This window comes from Siphateles boraxobius, unplaced genomic scaffold, assembly GCF_051911475.1.
Source record: "Siphateles boraxobius isolate OS27281-9 unplaced genomic scaffold, OSU_SipBor_1 43, whole genome shotgun sequence".
NCBI lineage: Eukaryota > Metazoa > Chordata > Actinopteri > Cypriniformes > Leuciscidae > Siphateles > Siphateles boraxobius.
The window spans coordinates 288,782-307,098 of NW_027509064.1; the positions used below are offsets into that span (position 1 = coordinate 288,782).

At 41.6% G+C, this 18,317-nt stretch overlaps 1 protein-coding gene across 1 annotated transcript in view; it reads left to right on the forward strand.

Moving 5' to 3' along the window:
* The window catches only part of nkiras1 (NFKB inhibitor interacting Ras-like 1), a 375,749-nt gene that overhangs the window by 235,126 nt on the left and 122,306 nt on the right, over window positions 1–18,317 (forward strand). The window lies entirely within an intron of this gene.

Below are 18,317 nucleotides of genomic sequence, written 5' to 3' on the forward strand. Positions count from 1 at the left end.
TTTCTGGATCATCTTTTAGATGAACAAAATGCTTTCCTAAAATGTAGATTTACATAATGGTCCAAAAATCATTTCACTCCATCAAAGGTCCTGTATGTGTAAAGATATCACCTGTATCAAGTGATCTCCTTAGAACAACGGTATCTTGTCAAATCCCTGCCCAAAAGATTATATATATGTGCAAACCCCTTCTGCATCTAAGGGCATTTTCCTTTTGCTGAAAATGATTGATGTATCTTTGTCACAATTTGCATTTTGGACTCAACTGGGACTCTTAATTAGAATGAGATTTTCACTTTTTTTTTTCACAGCCAAGGAGTAGCTTTGAAATTCTACAATTATTATTAGATTAATACAATAAAAAAGTATGTACTGTTAATACAGAGCATAATTCATGTTACTGTCAGTGACTGACGCTTTGTTTTAATAATTAGAAAACAGAAGACCCCATAACATCTTAGTATTAATAAACGTATAATAAATGCAAATATGTTCTGATTTATCATACAGCTCAGAGTTAGCATGTAACAGTACAATGTGTAAACTTTTGTAATCTACATACAAAATATAAGCTACATCAACTCAGTTTTGCTGATGATTAATGACAAACCCAGGATAGAGAGGTTGAGTGAATGTGGTCTGGACTTCTTGTGTCAGAGATGCTGTAGAAGGACAGCGTTTCTGCACTGTGATCAACATACACTCCTATTCTACAGGATCTGGAGGGTACAGGGAGTTCAGTCTGTTTGTTATTGTGCCAGATTGAGAAACTGGAGGAAGACCAATACAAACAACAGGAATGATCATTAAATCCACATACACACTCTTCAATTCCCTTCCTGCTGATCCTCTCATGACACTGATATCACTCCACTCAACCTCCCAGTAACAGTGTCTGTACACACTCTTTACACAACACCTGAAAACATCTGTCAAATCTGTATGGATGATCGGGATACTGCTGGAGTGTGCAAGTGAAAGTCACCACTCTGTTCCCCTCAGATAGACAGAGGTTTTTGTTACACACACACCCTGACGAAGGAATGTAAAGCCGCAACGCGTAGGTGTACCTGTCACCAATTTTAATTCTTAAGCCAACGTTTTTCAACATAATTCGAGTGCTTTGGAGTACCTTTGTTTTTGTGTACTGTGTTTGGATTCAGAGTGAGTTGATGGGATTCTGATGGAGAAAAACATTGGAATCAGCAGTTATAAAATTGTACTTATCTATTTTTTAAAGATTGGCTTGATCTACCAGTGCTCTGGCATGTTATTGACTTGATATTTCAACATTATTCTAATATGGAGTCTGGAATGTTCCATATCTAGATTACTCCTTTCTCCATAGTTTTGTTTCTAACTAAACATTCTTTAATTACAGGCAGAACCCAAATTATGTTTTTTGTTGCTCTGAAAGGTCTTTGCCCAAAGTTTGAAGAAAAAAGTGATTTTTTTCATTCTATTTGGATATGCATTTCATTCTTTTACATAAACACAAATACAAGCTGATACACACAAGCACAGAAACGTAGACAGAATACAGAATCATTTATATATATTTGATTTTCAGAAATGTCCTGGATTTGTATGGCTGTTTATCATGCTGTAATAAAGTATGAATTAACTATTGGCCAACACATTTTCTATTTGGCCACATGATTGTTAAACTCTAGTACAAAGGACACAAGTGTGTAATTGTTACTGACGCAGGTATCTTGTTATGCAGCTCATCTATTGCTCAAAACTAATTTCCCTCAAGAGGGACAAATAAAGTATTATGAATTGATATTAGCTTACTACATAAGTATAGGGCTACTTAAAAACGTATTTAAACTTTACTTAAGAGTACTTAATAAAATGAACTTGAAGTATACTTATTATTTGTAAGGGCAGACAACATTCCTGGCAACATTTATATCGGCAGAATGACTTGTTTTCATTTGGCATGTTGTTCGGAACAACTTGGAAGTCTAGTGTGATCCTCAGTCATTTAGTACTTTTTTCTTTAAGCTTTTAGGAAGTCTGCAAGTGTATAATATCTTGTTTTAAAATCTATTCAGATTATAAAAGTTGTGTAATGTATTCTTTACTTGGAGGAAATAGATGTGATCGTCTGTGTGAAAGATGCTCCAGCTCAGTGTTTCTTCTCTTCAGATCATCAATCTCCTGCTGCAGTCTTTTCCTGATCTCTGATCCACTGTGTCACCAGTTCATCAGTTCAGTAAAGATTCTCTCACTGTGCAGATGGCTGTTATAGAACACACATCCCAATCACACAGTCTGTGAGCCACAGTGGGATTCAGTGATACTGAAAGAGCTCCAGCACTGGAGGAGACTCCAGATTGAATTCTCAAACTTCTCTTCTTCTCCGAACTCACCTTATGAGAATCCACAGCCTCTCTCAGCTGCTGAAAATCTTTCTGTCTCTGCTGGATTCTCTGTTGGATTTTCCTGTGTCTCCTTCATGTGTTTCTGTTGAGGAAATAAAAAACAGCAAACATATTACGTAAAACTTTCACAAAATCGTCATTTAAAAAGTAGCTTGTTTCATTTAATATTGTTCTTCTTTTACAGCATTTCTCAAGAGAGTTTTAAGATCATTATTTTAATTTAGTTTTGATAAAGACATACATATGTAGGCGGACATTATAATTATTACTGTCATCATTATTCTGCAACCATGAATTATGGTGAAGCAGAAATAGACATTCAAACTGGCTGCATTTTGCATCAAAAAGCAACTCTAATGCATGTTCAGTTAGAGTAAGGGACTTGAGCGATGTGACAGTTGAGCAAAGTTCAACTTGTGGGCAAATGCAGAGAGACGTACTAACTCCCAATGGGAGTGTAGATCACATGACACACCTGGATACTGCAAGTGAAGACCAACACTTATTAATACATTAATACATGTATGTATAATTTCAGTTCATACCTTTTTCTCAGTCCTCTAAACTGTAGTTGATGCAGTGGCATGCTTTTTATGTTCATCCATTGCACACAGCATCCAGATAGATTGCTGGTCAGTATGGCAGAAGACCATTAGATGTCATGTTGAAGGCAGATCATCTGCTGCAGTCGTCCAGTGGCTCCAGTCACTTTGTGTCATTCTCCTGAGCTAAACTCCTCACGATGCTCAAAATGAGTTTGACAGTAAGAAGAGTTAGATTTTCTATAGTTTCTCCACCACTTCAGCCAGCATTTTTTTAGCTAAACTAGGTCTTGTACTGTCTGCATTGAGGGCAGCTGTAGACTCTCTTCTGATCCTCTTGATCCCAGCAGTCTGTAATACAGCTCATACAGTATGTAACTGTGTCCACAAGGAATGGCCACTGGATCCTTCACTAGATCTAGACACACTGAAACTTAACTGCTCAACTGAAACACTGGCTTTAGCCATTTCTTTGCATGCACACCAATAAAGACACACATACAACGACTCGACAACAGATTCGTTCCTGGTTCTTTTTCCTGGTTCTGTTTGAGAGACATGTACAAAACAGGTGTGTCTGCAAACTCATACTATGTCCTTGCATGATCTTAGAAAACATGGATTTATCAAAGAATAAAAAAAAAAGTGATTTTTAGATCCAGAAATGTCATGGAAATCAATGAAATCTTCAAAAGGCTATGTAATATTTTTTTCTGTATTTAAGGGAGTTGATTTTTAAATCCACTGCTGCTTTAATATATATATATATATATATATATATATATATATATATATATATATATATATATATATATATATATATATATATATCAAGGTATTAATCAATATTTATCCTTCTACATATTAAATGATTTGAATGAGATCTTCAAGCTTATGATATTTACTGAGTTATAGAATTATGTCTGTTTAATGGACGTTTCTCTCTCAATGTTTTTGAGAGAGGCATCCAACATATGTTAAAACATATATTTACTCGTCTAGCTGACCAAGGCTGGGTCACTGGGGTCACTTCAGCCTAAGCATTTACTTTACTTTCATCTTCAAACACTATTAGAGAATAATGATGAATATTGTCTGAACCTCTCACAGAGAGAAAGTACATTTTGTCAAGTCAAGTCACCTTTATGTTCAGTGATGGTTCATTTTTGTTGTAAAAAAGTTATTAATTTATGTATAATTTATGCTTTATACACACATATAGCCACTCTGGAGAAAACAGCATGATGTCATCGTCCAGCTAAATATAATGCTGTCATTGCAGGCAGATCAATAATATTGTTGAATATTAAGTATGTATAATGTATATACGTATAATGTATAAGTATACTGTTCATATATGTTTTGGGAAAGTTTAGACCCAGAGCTCGACCAACTTCAGCCTTGTAGTTTTGTATGTGTGTGTTGACAAGCATTCTTTGTTACAGATCAGTATTGGTGAGGTGAACAACTGGCACACTGGGAAGATGGAATGACTTGTTTTCCCGACAAGCTGAAGCCTAGAAACGCTGTGACCTAGAAGGGTCACTTCGTGCCAAAAACAGGGTATTGATCTCATCCGAATAATCAATGGAGATATGCTTCTGCCTATCAGTCCATAGAGATTTTCTAAGTTTATCTATTTCCGAATCATTCAACTTGAAGTAATGACGTAGCTTGTGTAAAGTATATTGCTGGGGTTTTGTTAATGTATGCAGAGCGGCCTACAAACTCCTTGTGAGTGTTGAAGCTGACTTCTGCTGATTAAACTGCAAACTATTCTTCAGTAAAAAATTTCAATTGATTTAGCCTCTGACTCGGGTCTTCATTCAGAATATATCTGGTCCTTTGGGCTTTAACTGTAAAATCTCCTACAGTAGAAATTGCTTGTGAGTAAAAACAATTTTAAAATCACTGTAAATCAAAATAAGTCATGTAAATGGCATGCAAAATCATTGGTAATGAAAAGCGTAAACCCTGAAGAATATCAAATCATTGCATCTTCTGGATTTATTTATAATTCATTTCATTATTTTAATATATTGCGATTCCTACTTCCTAATAAAAAAGTATGAAAATGAGCATCTTTGTCAATACATAATTTTTTTTAAAAATATATATTTTCTGAACAAAATGTGAGTGGTGTTTCTACTTGAAAAACTTGATGTCAGTGCTAAGATGGTAAAGTTTGCTCACTGGCCAAGCAGAGCTCAGTATTATCATACAGAGAAGTGATGGAGATGTTAGCATGATAACTACTCACTAAGAATGCATACTTTACTTTTTTATTGATCAGCTCATTTTCAGGTCAGACGTGGAGCACAGTCAATAGCAGGTACCTTTCAACCTGGTTCATTGTCTCTGCTCCTGTTTTGCCAAATTTATTCCCAGTTTGCAGCGTTGGCGTGTCCTGATGAGACTTTTTATCTTCACCAGGCAAATTGGTGAGATCACACACACCATCTTTTTTTTTTGCTGACAGACCATCTGTCTTGCCCATCTCTGAAGGAGCATCATATTAGAGAGCCTGAAATGCTCTGGACCTGCTTTGAGTGATTCACATGAATGAGGCGGATGTGACCTTGACTTGATATGATAAATACAGAGTTTTGAGTTCAGAGAAGCAGTCTGAACTTGACAAATGAAGCTGTATAAAAATAGGATGAATTTACATTAGGAGGAGACTTGGGATAAAAGTAATACCTTTTGTTTGAGCATTGGTAACTCAGTGGTCTGCTATAAATATAACTCACTTGGACATGTACAAAACAATTACAGATTATGTAAGTTAATGTCAAACACAAATTAAATCGGATGAGTAACAACAATGAGAGGTCATTTGCTGAAAGAATTTACGCAAGAATGTTATTGAGGAACAAAGAATAATGAGAGAATATTAAATAAAGTGACCAATTTAAAGTAACAAAATAGAATTTCAGTAACATTTTACAATAAGATTCATTAGTTAAAAATATCTTTATCGCTGGAGAGCACAATTCATTTGAATGCAAAATACAATTTCACCGCTAGATTGGAGAAATTACTACACAATGTACCTTTAAAACAAGACCAAACAGGTCTTTTAAACGATGAATATATTGAATTACCACCATTTCACATATATTCTCAAAAAGGGGAGTGATCGGCCCTTGTTTTGAATGAGAACATGTCCTTGGTTCAGTACAATGTGCTGTGTGGACTGCATCTGCAGGGGTGTAAAGTAACGGCACTTCATTACAATATTTATGTATGTATTATGTATATTCTGGTATAAATTTTACATTACGAGTACTTTTAAAACTGAATACTTCAGATTTGAACCTGTTATGCATAATTAGCCTACCTTTTCTTCGCTATTGTGGCTTATATCCGAGTGAAACAACTTCTTGAACGAGAAGAAATAGGACATGATTTTGTCCTTGGGAATTGATTGGATCATTGGATCGTTGTAGTTTGCAACTCCTGTGATCTCATATGAGTGACTGGTTGTCCCACCAGAGAAGAGATGATGGAAGGTGATCATTATATATATTTTTTTTATTGTGTACAGATTATTATTTATAATAAGCACTTCAATATTCTATAAAAAAAAAACAAAAAAGAATTGTTATTTCACGGCGACTTTAAAGTCTATTTGTTCTCCTCAATTTAATAAGCACTAGCTGTATTACAAAACATCTCATGCCACTTTAAGTGTCTTTATTTGTGTTACATGTCATTTTCTATTTCCTGTGCTGTTTTTCAGCTCTAGTCTTACTGAGAATTGTTGATGGAAGGCTGCGAGCACAGGCTTGTCACCCGAGGAAAAAGACTGCCCACAATTATGATTAGATTCGACATTATTTTGTGCATGGTGTAAGTTGGTTATATGAGCAGGAAAGAGATGATGAGGGATACAGTCAACTAATCATGTCATTCCACCCAAATGGGCGAGAAACTATAGGACTGGAAATAAGTGCCTCTGGGCATTGACATCAGAATAAGTGTTGTTCTCAAAGTACACTTTGGTTGCTTTATATCATGATTTTTTTATCATTGATACTTACACTTTATTTTACAGTGTCCTTGTTACATATGTTAGATGTACTTACCATAGTAATAACAGTAAATTATGCATAATTACATGCAACTAACCCTCAAACAAATCCTAATCCTACCCTAACCCTTACATTGTAACAATGACACCTTAAAGTGTAACCCTCTATTTTAAGGTGATATATTTATATCTATATTTAAGGTGACAGTGTAATTACACAAGTAATATTAATAACAATTATCTACATGTACTAACTATTGGGGTTAATGTTAGGTTTGTATAATTTAAATGTAACCTAATATTGAAATAAAATGGTTGCTTAAACAGATATAGCTTTATAAAGCATCACAGCATTTAGTTTTCCAAAAGTCACAGTTGTCACGAGTTTGGTTTCAAGGACTTTTATTTGGACATTAATTTAACCCTGTAATGTTAGTTACTTACTTAGTACTTAGTTACTGATTGTTGACAACATACAAAGCCACTTGAAGGCAATCCTGAAAAGGTTTGAAAAAAAGAGAGAAAAAAACGCCAGCTAACACTATGGTACGCAGAGAAGAAAATCAGTAGTAGTTTTTTAATGGATATCAATGGAGCAGAGGCTTCACTACGCTGAATTAAACTGATTTTGTTGGAAAATGGCTTATTTAATGAATCGACAGCCCATCAGCAAATCTTCGATATGTTTGCTCTTAAACCTTCGTGATTGATTGATTTATTTTTAGAGTTTCCTCCAAAAAAATGCTGTTTTATAAGTATAAGGTATCCTCATCTCTGCTTAATTGCAGCCACCTTCACCCTGCCTGTAACAAGTCAACTTTAAATTTTAAACAAGAACACAAGAAAGGATTTTAATATCAACTATCTGGCGACTGCCTAGACTATTACCTAGACCTAGAATGTACCCACATTGTGTAACTATTTCTTTGTGCTTAAGTCAGCTTGTCGCAAAAAAGTTTGTATTTTTTCTTCTGTGGCTATTTTAGCATGGTGCTGATTGTATAAAGTGTGCTGCAACTTGTCCTCTGGTTATGCAACACCATTGAAGTGTGTCTGTTTTAAGTGTTGCTCTGTGCAGGGCTGACATTCATAAACTGCTGTAGCAACACTGGCTAACATTAGCTCAACACAAAGACACAATCTTCTCAGAAACAAAACGTTATTCATCATACATGACAACATCGTCCTAGTTGTATCAAGTAATGTCAATGTTGTGCTATGTCCTACAGGGATAAAGTCAACTTAATGAAACTCAGTTTATCTCTAATCCACACAGCATATCAATGCTAATTTAAAGGTAATTCTAGTGAGTTTTCCATAAATAATAATATTGGGTAATGTTGCGCATCATGAAAAAATGAGCAATTGTTTATAAAAACATTCTTATTTAAATTGAGACACTGGCTTGAATGTGAAATTTGCATTCACACAAATGCATTCTTTTCACTTTATACTATTTCTTTATACTCCGTATTATACAGCATTATGGCAAAATAATTGTTTTTCTTTCAGTTTAATATTAAACAAGGATTACAATATGCATAATTAATAGGATTTACAGAACATAATAAACCCAGCCATTATCCAAACAAACCATAACCACAATCACCAATTATTTTAAATGTCATTCAAACACACAATAAAAGGTACAGTCTTTAAATACTGAGGCCACCCTTTTGGTGCTAGCAGAAGACAAATTCAATACAATGCCTAATGTTATAGGAATAGCTAAAACTGCAAATTCACTCAGCATCATCAATTCCAAACAGTATGATTTTCTTTTTTCTTTTGTGGAATACAGGAGGAGGAATATAGCACATTGTCTCCCTTCTCCATCCAATGATAGGGAATGAAGATGGATGCTGCTGAGCTCCAAAAATGACAAAACTATAAAAGCATACTATACAAATTGTGCACTAGCTTTGTGTTCAAAATACATTATTTTGTTCAAAGCCTATGTTAATTGCAGCTCTGACATCTCATTTGCATTCATGCCCATACAAATATGGCACATAAAAACACTTTGAGCCAGGTTTAACATCTGTGAATTTTGCTTCTCATGTGTCTAAGGCTGTAAATGATGCCTCATGTATGAATATACGCTTATGTGAATGAGATTGAAGAGATGCAGAGGGATTTTCTGCAAATGACAACTTACATTTTCGGACCGTCCTCATTCACTTTTGTAATATTGCAAAAAAAGCACAAAAAAAACAAAAAAACAAAAAAAAACAGCACACTTTCTTCAATCTCCTTTTCAGTTCCAGGAAAGAAATGAAAGTAATTCAGATTTGAAATGCAAATGATCCTGTAAAACTGTTAAGCAATACTGAATGGCATATAAGTCCTTGTAAATTAGCTAACACTCCCAAATGAGACCAGCAAAATGCAGAAGGATGCAGTCTTTTAGGGACTGTTTAAACCTGGTCACTTCATGCGTTTTCTATCCAATCGTGAAAAGACCATGTGTAAATGCTCTCTAAAATGCATTTGAAATAGATTTAAATTCGATCCCTCAAACCACTTTAGGAGGTGGTAGCCAGATATTACAGTCAATGGGCCCTTTCATACATGTTATGCAATGCGGCGCCAGGCGCGAAGCAAGTGTTTTTTTGCTAGTTTCCGCCCAACGCAGTTATCATTTTCACGTCCTGTGCCACGTTGTTTAATTAATGTCACCATCCCGCCAAGCGGGATGCCTAAATTTACTTCACTATATTACAATTAAATCCTAATCTAATCATGACAAACTATATATAGTTGGAAAGGTCTAAGACTCCTAACCCCTTAACTGTCACCCCCCCTTTTTTTGCATAGACATAAAAATCATTATCCAAACTTAAATGGTTGTAATTCAAGAATGCTTTGGAATATTGACCTATGGTTGGTCTTGTTTTTTTCCAGACATATTCCAGATTATTGTAGAAGTGTAGAAATTATTAAAAATGAAATAGAAAAAAAGTTTTTGAAATTTAAGTTTATGAAATTATTTAATGTAAAATATAATTATTAATATTTTATATAAAATATATATATTACAAAACATATTTTACTCTAAAACTGCAAGAAAATTAAAGCCAAAAATCTGAACAAGTTGTGTTCCAAATTTTAGGTTGATATCTCAAAAAATGAGTTTACAGTAAGATTTTATTCAGGCGCAGTACCCAACTTTTTCACTAGGTGAACACCAGACTCCATTACTGCCCATATAAGGGCGCCTCCATTTTCATATATGTTTTGAGTGATCTCAACCATGTATTTCCATAATTTTCATACAGTTTATGAAGTAGACATCCTATTCAGAAGTAGTATGGGTGGTTTGGCAGTATTTGATTTGAATTCAACCTCTAATAAATGCATAAAAAAAGACCACATATGTGCGTTATAGCTCGCAGCCGCATCACAAATCGAGAATCCATAATATTTTTCTTTATATTTAAAACGTTTTCAGACCTTTTTTTCTCATAAAATGGAATTGGTGTTATCTTTTGAACTCTTGGCATGAAAACAAACTGAGGTTTCTACCAATCTTTCATAATTTTTCATGTTTATTGCTATTTCAAAATAAAGGCCTAAATACTCCTAATGAATATGAAATATTCTTGTTGCAAATTGATAAATTACTGCTCCTCTGTAATTTATTTTAGAAAACAGATATGAAAACTAGAGATTTTAAGCTTTCAAATGATATATAGTTTATCAATATTACTTTAGGTTTTTACTAAGATATTATTGTTTTAAATATATAGTGGCAAACGTCCCACCTGTGGGACGGTGACACTTATAGATATTTTAGCACTGTTCTCTTACGAGAGGTTCTCTCGTATTGCGTAAGTTTAGCTTACGCTACGGGAAAGATTCATCTTCTCGAGATATTGAAGCCAAAAAATTATCCTTAATTTTGTATTCATTGCCAACGCAGTGCAGCAGCTAGCAGACCTAGAGCAGGCCATCTCGCGTGCTCATTGGCTGCCCTGCGGGCAACTGCTGCAGCCTACCAGTGAGCCCGGCGTGACGTCAACCCCAATGAAGGGCGCCCGCACCTTCATAGCGTCACAGCCCGCCAGAATGGGCGTGGCTTAGCGTATAAGTAGGGGCTGTAGGCTGACTTCCCTGATTTTTCGTCTCTTCAGCGAGCTCTTCGCATCACTGGATCTGAGAGAAGCCACCGCCGCCATCGAACAGCGAACAGCCAGCTTAGGACAGCGCTGAGGAAGCCAGCCGTCTTCGCCACCTTCAGCCATCTGTGCGAGCTATGCTATCCGGCGACGTATCCTTTACCTTGTTAAAACCTATTCTAAAAGAGCAGCGAGTGTCTTTTTTAAGACGCCTCGCACTTCCGGGGCTGCGAGCTCTGTGAAGCGCTTCCACTGTCGACCCTGCGGGCTCGACTCGAAGCCTTCAACACCCCCCGCCTCTCCTCACCGACCCGCAGCTGCCGCTCACGAGCCTCACTGCCGTCGCATCTGAGGATGAGGCCGAGGGACATGTACGAGCACGCGGCCAGCTCTCTTTACGTTACAAGAGAGCTACCCCGCCCTCATGTCCCCGGTCGCGCGTCATGCAGAGCCCTCTCGAGCTCTCTGCATGACCCGGACGGGCATTATCTGTGTTACATGCAGGTCCCGTGCCCACTACTCGTGCGCGCACCCTCGTACAAACACTGTTCCAGTTCTGCTCGAACACCGAGCACGCGGCTAGCTCTCTTTACGTTACAAGAGAGCTACCCCGCCCTCGCGTCCCCGTTCGCGCTTCATGCTGAGCCCTCTCGAGCTCTCTGCATGACCCGGACGGGCTTGCGCGCCGCCGTTGAAATGTCTCGCCCTGTCAGTCCCCTTAGATAAGGCTACTGCAGCGGTGTATTTGGCAGCCAACGAGCCGGTAATGCATCCCGCTCGCCTCCACACATCCGCAGGTCTCGCGGCGACCCAGAGAAATCTCAAGTGAGTATAATGTCAGGTTAAGAATGTAAGTTACGTGCCCGCTCACGAGCGCTCACGCTTACTAACAGACACTTCGCCTCCGAATAGACGCGCGTGTCCTGCTGCGGCCGGAACGCCGTCAAAGTTTATTCCCTGTCAGTCCCCTTCAAACAGGCTACTGCAGTGGTTCAATTCGCAACCAACGAGCCGGTTTGTTTACCCTCTCGCCTGCACACAAATGCTGTTTCCACGGCGACCCAGAAAAATATCAAAAAGAGTATAATGTCTGGTCCGGCTCATGCCGTCGGTGTTGTAAGTGTAGTGAAAGTGCCCACTCCCCAGTGTTTACCCCTACACATAAGCACTCCGAATCTCGCAGAGCACACTCTCATAAAGCGCAGAAAAGCCGCTCGAGTGTTGAAAGTAAGAAATGTGTCCACAAGTCTGTGCCCACTATCTGCCCGCTCTGTTACACGATCAAGAAAGCAGGTTATGAATGTAAGTCTCGTGCCCGCCAGAGTGCGTTCACGTTTGCTAACACAAACCTCCCCCCGGGCTCCGCCCGCGCGTTTAAGTGTGATCACAAAATGCAAGGCATTAATTAAATGCTCCCCATTCATTATGATCGGGGCGTCAAATACACTTGTAAGTCTAGTGCCCGCGCACACGCGCTCACGCTTACAGGAAGCTTTTCCGCCCGGGGCGCTGCTCGCGTGTCAAAAAGTGAAAAAAGAATGTTCCCCATCCCTTATGATTGGGACATCTCACATAAATCAGCCAGTTTCGGCTTTCAGCGAGCAGCCATTGCACAGAACCGAGAGCACGCGCGCCACGCTTTCGGCTCCGGGTCAGTTTCACAAAAGAAAGCAGGTTATGAATGTAAGTCTCGTGCCCACCAGAGTGCGTTCACGCTTGCTAACACAAACCTCCCTCCGGGCTCCGCCCGCGCGTTTAAGTGTTATCACAAAACGCAGGGCATTAATAAAACGCTCCCCATACATTATGATCGGGGCGTCAAATACACTTGTAAGTCTAGTGCCCGCGCACACGCGCTCACGCTTACAGGAAGCTTTTCCGCCCGGAGCGCTGCTCGCGCATCAAAAAGTGAAAAAAAAAAAAAAAAAGAATGTTCCCCATCCCTTATTATTGGGACATCTCACATAAATCAGCCGGTCTCGGCTTTCAGCGAGCAGCCGTTGCCCTGAACAGAGAGCGCGCGCGCCGCGCTTTCGGCTCCGGGTCAGTTACACAAAAGAAAGCAGGTTATGAATGTAAGTCTTGTGCCCGCCAGAGTGCGTTCACGCTTGCTAACACTAACCTCCCCCCGGGCTCCGCCCGCGCGTTTAAGGGTTATCACAAAACGCAGGGCATTAATAAAACGCTCCCCGTCCATTATGATCGGGGCATCAAATACACTTGTGTGGCGAACAGGACGGCCGAGGGACGTGAGAGAACAGCGCGAGGCCGGTGGTGCGATTGATAATGAGCAACACCTGTGAGCACACCGGTCTCGCATCTCTCACGGAGGAGCGGAAGCATAAAGGAGGAGCGACGACATTGATGATCGAGAGAGGAACAGTCCTGTATTTTAGTTGAGTTTTGGTTTTTGTATTTGTGCTTTATTTTAGCCAGCAGTCGTCGACGAGGGGCTGCTGGCCGTTATGTTTATTTTGGGTAAGCCAGCAGTCGTCCGCGAGGGGCTGCTGGCGGTATTTTAGTTTGTTTATTTTATTTTAAATAAAGTATGTTTAAATGTTCGCCGGTTCCCGCCTCCTTCTTCCCTGAACATTGCTCCACTGGTGCCGAAACCCGGGAAGAGGGAGGAACGCGCTGTCAGTGAGTCCTCGCCGCTGTGGGGAATCCGCGGTGCCATCGAGCATGGTGCGCGAGTCGCCGCCGCTCGCCGTGGGCCGGAGCCTGCTGCCATCCGCCGGGTAAGGGAGGAGCAGGGAGCGGGGGACTCGCGGCCATGGACGCTCGAGGCGGTGCGCTGGAGTGAGTTGCCGGGGGGACGGTCGAGCTCGCTGCCGGCCGCCTGGGAGTTGGAGGGGCGGCTGCCGTCCGGGAGGGAGAGGAGTCGCCGCCGCAGCTCGCCGTGGGCCGGAGCCTGCTGCCGTCCACCAGCGAAGGGGAGGAGCAGGGAGCGGGGGACTCCTACCGTCTGCCCAAGGCACCCGAGGAGCCGTCACCGTCCACCGGGTGGCGGAGGAGCATCGAGCCGTCCACCGAGGGCTACCCAGCGTCACCACCAGGCACCGCGGAGGAGATCGCCCAGCTGGTGGGGGATGGCAGCGCGTTGTGGGAACCGGACCAATTTTTTTTCCCCTCTCTCCCTTCTCTCGATCTGTCGCTCCTCAGGCTTCCGTCTCCGTTTCCCTCGGCTTGTTGGGAAATCTCACATAAATCAGCCGGTTTCGACTTTTCAGCGAGCAGCCATTGCTTAGAACCGAGAGCGCGCGCCAGCGCTTTCGACTCCGGTTCAGTTTCTCAAGCCCGCAAATGCCGGCGATCTGAACCCGGAGGCCATTCGCCCCCTAGCGGCTCACATAGCTGCGTGGGAGACTATCCCAGGGATTTCAGAATGGGTGCTGAGCACAATAAAGCAGGGCTATACACTTCAATTCATTCGCCGTCCCCTGCGCTTTCAAGCCTACTCACACGCTCACACTTACAGGAAGCTTTTCCGCCCGGAGCGCTGCTCGCGCGTCAAAAAGTGCGTCACACTTACTTCACGCAGAAATAGCAAAGCTGCTGTGCAAAGGGGCGATAGAAAAGGTGCCTCCTTCTCTGAGCGAGTCAGGCTTTTCCAGCCGATATTTTTCTTTTACAGCCGATATTTTTCTCGTACCCAAGAAGGACGGAGCCTTCAGACGTATCCTAGATCTGAGACATTTGAACAAAGTGCTTGCGAAAAGACCGTTCAAAATGCGTGTGACCAGGAAAATCCTCGCGCACATTCGCCCGAGGGACTGGTTTATATCTCTAGATTTGAAGGATGCCTATTTTCAGATTCAGAAAATACCCCGTCACAGGCAATTGTTGAGATTCGCCTTCGACGGTCAGGTATATCAATACACCATCCTGCTGTTCGGCCTGTCCCTAGCACCCCGTACATTTACGAAGTGCATGGATGCAGCGCTCGCCCCCCTGAGAAGTCAGGGGCTGTGAATAATGAACTATCTGGACGATTGGCTGATATTGGCACAGTCAGAGACAGAACTGCTGTCTCACAGAACAGTGCTTCTCAGTCACATGGAAAGCTTGGGTCTCACGGTCAACTGGACCAAGAGCTCCTTATTTGGTCTCAAATGCACCTGCGCTCGCTGAGGGCGGCGCATGTGCCTGGCCATTTGAACGACGGCCCAGACAAACTGTCCAGGGACAATGTTCCCCCAGCGGAATGGTCCCTGCACCCCCAAAAGGTCCAGAAGCTGTGGCGCCTATTCGGCAGAGCGGAAGTCGACCTATTTGCGTCAAAAGACTACGCTAAATGCCCAACGTTCTTCTCGAAGGACGGGGACGCACTGGCTCAGGTTGGCCCAATCTCCCGCTATATGCTTTCCCTCTGGTCTCTCTGTTACCACAGGTGATCAAGAGAATCAGGGAATCGCGCCACTCGATGCTCCTCATAGCCCCGCGTTGGGAGAATCAGATTGGTTCCCGGAACTAGCACGGCTGTCACATACAGCTCCGTGGCCGATTCCGGTGAGGGCAGATCTCCTCTCTCAGGCTCGCGGCGCGATCTGGCATCCCCATCCAGAGCGCTGGTCTCTGCACGCATGGTTGATCAACGGGTACTCGTTGCCCTGCCAGAAGGAGTGATGAACACGATCACGCAGTCTAGAGCTCCTTCCACGAGAAGGCTCTATGCGTCTAAATGGTCGGTGTTCTCCGGATGCCAACATAGGTCTGGACCCACGGACATGCGGGGTGGCGCATCTGCTCACCAACCTACAAGAGCTGTTGGATAAGGGGAGGTCCCCATTCATGCTCAAAGTATACGTGGCGGCCGTGGCAGCGTTCGCAGAATCGACGCACGGCCAGTCACTGGGAAGACTTAAGTTGGTCATCCGCTTCCTTACAGGAGCTAGAAGGATGAACCCGCCGCGCCCCCCGTCGGTTCCTATGTGGGATCTTTCATTGGTCCTCGAGGCCCTCAAAAAGCCTTTCCATTTGAACCACTAGACTCCGTGGGGTTGAAATATCTATCACTGAAAACCGTCTTTCTGACTGCACTGTCGTCAGTAAAACGTGTGGGGGACCTGCACGCGCTGTCTGTTAGCGCGTCGTGTCTTGAGTTCGGGCCGAATGACTCTAAAGTCATCCTCAGACCTAGACATGGCTATGTTCCTAAAGTGATGGGCACTCCATTCAGAGCGCAAGTTATTTCGCTGTCAGCTCTGCCAGCATCTGACAGCGAAAGTGATGTGATTCTCCTCTGCCCTGTCAAGGAGCTGAGATTTTACATTACGCGCTCCGCCTCCTTCAGGCGTTCAGAACAGCTTTTTTGTTTCATTTGGTGGGCGCACCAAGGGTCTCGCCTCCTCGAAACAGAGCCTGTCCAGATGGATAGAGGACGCTATAGCGGCTGCTTACGCGTCAAAACGTCCGCAATGCCCTCTGGGCATCAGGGCTCATTCCACGAGAGGCGTGGCCTCGTCGTGGGCATGGTCCAGTGGGATTTCTATCCATGACATATGTGTAGCGGCGGGCTGGAGCTCCCCGTCTACCTTTGTCAGGTTTTATAACCTAGAAGTTCCTGCCTTGCAGGCTAAACTGTTGTCAGTGTGAAGGAGAGGTGTATTCTGCCCAGATCATCCTGCTCAGATCACTCTCACGTGACTCAGCTCTCCTGGTTGAGCTGCAGTAGTAGGGTATGTGCCATGTGCCTATAAAGACCTGCGCGCTGCTCTGTATTCCCTATGTGTGCTTATGTACAAGAGATGGCCCGCGTGGCTGGCCACCTTATTTTTTCCACTTATGGGGTTCCCCTGAAAGCTCGGGGTCTCGTGTGGATGCTTGGCGCGCACAGCGTTGACAAAGTGTTCCCGTAGCGTAAGCTAAACTTACGCAATACTCGTTCCCTCTCATAAGAGAACGATACTCGGTTACTAACGTAACCTCGGTTCTCTTTAGAGAGGGAACGAGTATTGCGTAGCCGGCCGTGCTCGCGTCACGAGCGACTTCGCTTCAGTCGACGAAAAACCAGGGAAGTCAGCCTACAGCCCCTACTTATCCGCTAAGCCACGCCCATTCTGGCGGGCTGTGACGCTATGAAGGCGCAGGCGCCCTTCATTGGGCGTGACATCACGCCGGGCTCACTGGTATGCTGCAGCAGTTGCCCGCAGTGCAGCCAATGAGCACGCGAGATGGCCTGCTCTAGGTCTGCTAGCTGCTGCACTGCGTTGACAATGAATACAAAATTAAGGATAATTTTTTGGCTTCAATATCTCGAGAAGATGAATCTTTCCCGTAGCGTAAGCTAAACTTACGCAATACTCGTTCCCTCTCTAGAGAGAACCGAGGTTACGTTAGTAACCGAGTATCGTTTTTTGTTACAAATTATGTAAGAACAGTAATAGATTAATTTAAAACAAGAGTGCACCTCAAAAAATCTACATAATAACAGTTCTGACCTGTCACAAAAAGTCGACGCACACACTTTTAAGAATTGAAACTGGTTTTCTTGCTAAAAGTTCATAATAAAACATATAATCTAGTATTTGTCAATAAAAAATTACAAAATAATATTATCCTCTAAAATATTATATCTTATATATCGCCTTTTATTATTACATCACATATTTTAGTAGTTATCATAAATTAGGTATCATTTGAAAGCTTACAAACTCAGAATTCATCCTGTAAAAAACGTTTTGAAATTGGACATTGCGTTACCATAGAAACGGTACTCTAAATTATTTTATCGGGCTCATCTCCTTTTGGGCATTATCATGTTTCATCATTTATGATCAAAACCTTTTCTAATCTTGACAAAACACATTGTCAGAAAGGTCTGAGTCTCAAGGTTCCATATTTTGTGACAGAAGTGATATTTGGACAGATATGAATTAATTTGTTACGGCAGAATGCATTAAATTCAATTAAATGGAATGTATGTCACCCGGTGGCTATTTTTGGTATTACGCCAAAACAAAATCTCATGGGGACTGCAATTTTTGTGATATCAACTTTAAATTTGGAACACAACTTGGTTAGCTATATGGCTTTGATTTTATAGTAATTTTAGAGTAATAAATATTTTGTAAAATATATATTTTATATAAAATAAAAAAATATTAAGTACATTATATATGATTTACTTCCATAACGTTGTCATACTTTAATTTTGTCAATTGAGTGTTTTCTTTAAAACAAGACCAAACTTAGGTCTATATTGGAAAGACTTCTTGAATTACAACCATTTAAG